Genomic DNA, 5241 nt, shown 5'->3' on the forward strand with positions numbered 1-5241 from the left:
TGATCCTGGCTAAGGCTTTAGCTTCCACCCATTTACTGAAGTAGTCCGTGGCTACTATCAAAAATCGTCTTTTCCCTGATCCTTCGATGAAAGGCCCGACGATATCTATGCCCCATTTTGCAAATGGCCACGGGCTATCTACAGAATTTAACGTTGTCTGGCGCGTGTATCTTTTTGGCGAAACGCTGACATTCTTCACATCGTCGGGACATTCTTGCGGCATCCTGTATCATTGTGGGCCAGTAATATCCTTGCATTTTTGCTTTGTCGGCTAGTGATCTCATGCCGCTATGATTCCCTGCGTCACCATAATGGATGTCGTTTAGAATTCGATGCCCCTCTTTCTGGACAAGCAGTAGTAACGGTCCGAGGAAGGATTTCTTGTACAGGACCCCATCCCGAAGATCATATCTTCCTACTTTGGAGAGTATTTTCCTGGCTTGTTTATGATCCGCGGGTAAGGTTCCTCTTCGAGAAACGCATGGATCACCATTCTCCAATCATCTTCGTTGCTGAAATCTTCGTCTTGATTTGCTCTTGACAGGATATCTTCTTCGTCAAAATCGTTATGGATGTCTTCTCCTACCTGGTCTTCGATATTTTCTTCCACTGTATCTTGATTGGTAGCGAAGGAGAATTGCGATGCAATTGAAGGCTCGTATACCCTTGTTATTTTAATAGCTTCGACGCTTTTGTCCTTCAGCATGGATGATATATATGCTAGGGCATCCGCGTGCCTGAGATCCCTTCTGCATAAGTGCCGGAACTTGATGTTCGGAATTTGTGATGCCAATGTTTGGACCAAGGCCATGTAAGCTGAGAGGGTGTCGTACACATTGTACTCGAGCCCTATTTGCCGTATGACAAGCTGCGAATCACTTGTCAGTCTTACATCGGTTACCCCCATCTCTATTATTAAGCGGAGGGCATGTACGACTGCCTCGTATTCGACGATGTTGTTAGTATGCTCTTTGAATTCTAACCTGAGTGCCTGTACGATCCTTTCTCCGTTGGGGTGGTGATGACAATGCCTATTCCTGCCCTTCCTTATTTTTGGAACCATCGACGAAGACTTCCCATTGTCTTTGACTCGCGGGTTCGAGGATATCCATTGGATCCTTGCTTTCTTCTCGGCTTCTGGTATTCCCTTAATCTCTTCGTCGTTGTCCAGGGGGAGGTCTGCTAAGAAATCCGCCAAAACTTGGGATTTTGGGAATGTTGAATTTCATGAATGATGTTGAATTGGTCCAGGTGGGTGTTCCACTTGGCTATTCTGCCTACTTTTCCGCGCTTTTGAGGACTGCTTCCAGTGGTGCTTTGCATGGGACGCGGATGAAGTGAGTTAGGAAATAGGTTCTCAGCTTTTGAGTAGCCCATACCAATGCCAGGATAAGTTGTTCGATCTTCGTGTAGTTCCTTTCCGCAGAATTGAGGGTCTTACTGACATAATAGATAGGTTTTCTATCTTCGTATTGGTTTTGACCAACACTGCGCTAACTGCGTCTTCTGTCGCTGCTATGTACAATGCCAAAACCTCATCAGGATCAGGCTTCTGCAGGATTGGAATTGAAGCCAGGTGTTCTTTGATTTTTGGAAGGCTTCTTCGCATTCTGCGGTCCATTCAAACTTACTCCCTTTTTTGAGAATATTGAAAAAATGTTTGCATTTGTCCGAGGATCGGGCAATAAATCTGCCCAAGGCTGCTATGGACCCATTGAGCTTCTGCACTTCTTTTAAATTCTTCGGGGATGGCATTTCTACTATGGCCTGAATCTTCGCTGGGTCTACCTCAATGCCCCTTTTTGTTACCAGATATCCGAGGAATTTCCCTGAGGTGACACCGAAAGTGCATTTTCTGGATTTACTTTCATGTGATGTTTCCTCATTGCTTCGAAGATATCTCTCAGATCCTGGTGGTGATCTTTGCGCTTACTTTTGACGAGCATGTCATCAACGTAGACTTCTAAGGTACTACCAATCCATGGCCTGAAGATAGCATCGACCATTCTTTGGTACGTTTCCCCTGCGTTTCGAAGTCCAAAGGGCATTCTAGTGTAGCAATAAAGGCCATGTGGGGTGTAGAATGTTGTGTAGTTGATCTTCTTCTGCCAGGGCTACTTGGTTGTAACCAGAATATCCATCCATGAATGACAGCTCTTCGTATTCTTCTACTGCTTCAACCAGCTGATCTATGCTTGGCAGGAGATAGATGTCCTTTGGACATGCCTTCTTGAGGTTAGTAAAATCGATGCATATCCTAACCCCTCCATTTTTCTTAGGAACGACGACCATGTTGGAGATCCATGTAGGGTACTTGACTTCCTTGATGAACCCTGCTTCTAGTAGTTTCCGAAGTTCTTTTTCCACTGCCTTATGGTACTCCGGTGCAACTTTTCTTATTTTCTTCCTGAAAGGTGGTGTGCCTGGTTTGATGTGAAGCTCGTGTTGGATTATTTTCGGGTTAATCCCCGGCATATCTCCTAGCTTCCAGGAGAATACATCCGCGTATTCTTTAAGTAATTTGGTTAAGGAATCTTCTATTCTTTCGTCCATTATGGTCCCTACTTTGATCATCTTCAGGTTTTCTTCCGTTCCTATGTTGATTTCTTTTATGGGCTCTACTGGTGTGAACACCGGCTTCGGATCCCCGAGGACTGGGGCGTTCTTGATTGCTATTTGGTATGTTTCTGTCCTTCGTTGGCTGTTGAAGTACCTGTTTCTGTGTTTAGGACATTATCATCTTTTGTCAAACCCCTCCCCGTGGTTTCCTTGAGGAACAGGTCTATGGCCTTTTCTTTCGCAGCTTCTTTATTTTTAATTCTTCGGGTTTTTCGCTGCTCTTCTTGTTTGTTGTTGATACGATCCTGAGTGGTTTGGCACTCTCTTGCAGAGACCCGATCTCCCTTGATTTCCATCACTCCCTCAGGTGTAGGGAATCTGAGATATTGGTAGTAAGTTGCCGCCACTCCTTTGAGTTTATGTAACCACTTTCGTCCAATAATGGCGTTATAGGGGGATGGGGCGTCAACCACGCTGAATCGTGTTTCTACTTTCATGGGTCCGGCGTTAACCTGCAACACGATGTCTCCCAATGGCTTCGTGGGTGCTCCTTTGAATCCGTAGATGGTGTAATAAGAGGTCATTAGTGTTCTTCATGGAGCTTCATTCGTTTGAATGCGTCGTAGAATAGAACGTTTACTGAGCTTCCCCCGTCTATGAGGATCTTTTTGAGGTTACATCCAGCCACTGGTAGTGTTAGGACCAGGGATCGTTATGATCTTCCATATCTTCTTCGATATCTTCAGCATCGAAGATAATAGGTGAGTCCATCCACTCTTCGTGCTCGTCCACCTCTACACCATCAATCTTATATAATTCGCAGTGGTCCTCGAACTGCTTCCGTAGCCTCTTTCCTATCTGCGTGTAAGTGAGGGCCCCGCGGCTTCAGAACACGAGATGGTGTTGATTGTGCGGTTCCCTCTGGAAGTTGGACTGGCTTGGTCCGTTTGGATCTATCCTCGGCGACCTCCTTTCGTATGTAATGTTGGAGTTCGCCAGCATCAATCAGTTTTTGGATCATTATTTTGAGGTTTTTACATTTCTCGGTCTGGTGTCCATTGAAGCAGTGATATTCACAGTAATCTTTAGACTTCTCGGTTCTTGGGGTGTTTTCCCTTAGACCACGGCCACTCCAAATTTTCCCTTCCTTTGATCTCTCGCAAGATCCGAGCATAGCTAGCATTGAGCTTCGTGTAAACTTGATCTTCGAATTTTCGATCGTCTTTTCGTCGTTCATCCTTCGTTCCTTCCTATCTTCGTGAGGCCGTTCCACTGAGCTATTCTTTTGGCCCCATTGGTTTGTTCTGCGGAATTGGTACGGTGAGACCTCTGCGGGCCCTCGGGTTCACGCTGGATTTCTTCAAGACGAGCGTGCTTTTCAATAATTATTCGAAGATCTCCTTCTGTCTTAGGCACGCTTCCATGAATCTCAACAAATAGTGGACTCATTCGGTCTAATCCCCACTTGTAGCAGTTGATACTTACCACTGGGTCCACACTTCCTATGGCTTGGCAGATCTTGTGCCATCTGTTAGTGTATTCCCTCGTGTTTTCCTTGTAGCCAATTGCCAGCGAAAAGAGCTTATCCATTCCGGTGTTAACAGCCTTGTTGTACATGTAAGTTCTTAAGAACTTTTCTGCGAGTTGATCGTAGGAGTGGATGGAGTCAGGCGGCAAATTATCAAACCAAGACAATGCCGATCCCTTCAGGCTTGATGGGAAGTATCTACAGAGTACGGCGTCGTTCTGACTCCATCTGGCTAAGACACGGTTATAATACCGAATATGTGCAGCGGGATCACTGGATCCGTCATAGCATTCGAAGGTCGGGACAGGGCACTTCAGCGGAATAGGGGTGTTGGCCAGGCGATGAGTTAGGGGCGTGGAGTTAGCCTCTCTCATGACCTCTTCTAACCTTCCCCCGCCTTGTCTAGTTTTTAACTGCCTGATCTCGCCATCATTTCATCAGCAGCTCTTCCATCGCGCGGTGGTGCCCTACGCTCTTCTGCCGTGATAGTCTGACTCTCGTCATTATAATCCGGGTCGGATGCGCTACTTCCCCTAGCCGCGTCTGCTACGATGACTCTTCGGTCTCGATTAGGTTCTGGTGCCTTTGAATTTGCTTCATCAAGTTGTTGGCTGGTCTTCGTTCTTAGGGCAATCCGGTCTTTTAAATCTTGATTTTCTATGGCCAGCAAAGCTACGGCATCTGCGTAAACCTGCTGGCTCTTCTTCAATTCTTCAAGCTCATCCATCAGTCGATGTGATTGGTTTGACCCCTGATTAGGAGTCCCATCTCGTGCTACCACGGCCATGGTGCCGCCTTCTTCTACGGTTTGCACTAAAGGTGGTAGAGGTTCAGCTTCGATTGTTGGCATTTCCAAATCAGGCTGAGTGCCCATCTGCGGTGTTAGAGCCGCCGGCACAGTTTGATTCTGATTGTTTGTTGATGGCATTCCGAAGGTTGGCGGATGCGCGGGTTGATGTGTTCTGGATTCAGCCACCCTTTCTTTTGGTTGATGGAATTGATTCGTAGCCAAAGTTTTGCTGGTTTCTGCAGTCTTCGGGGCTGCCGCAGTCGTATTGTACTTTTTCGTCGCTGCTCTGAGATCCGCGGCTGCAACGGAGTTAGCGTTCATAGGCGAAGTGATTTCCGCAGTATCCTGCCTCTGACTAGTCATT

Source organism: Papaver somniferum, chromosome 6, assembly GCF_003573695.1.
Source record: "Papaver somniferum cultivar HN1 chromosome 6, ASM357369v1, whole genome shotgun sequence".
Taxonomy (NCBI): domain Eukaryota; kingdom Viridiplantae; phylum Streptophyta; class Magnoliopsida; order Ranunculales; family Papaveraceae; genus Papaver; species Papaver somniferum.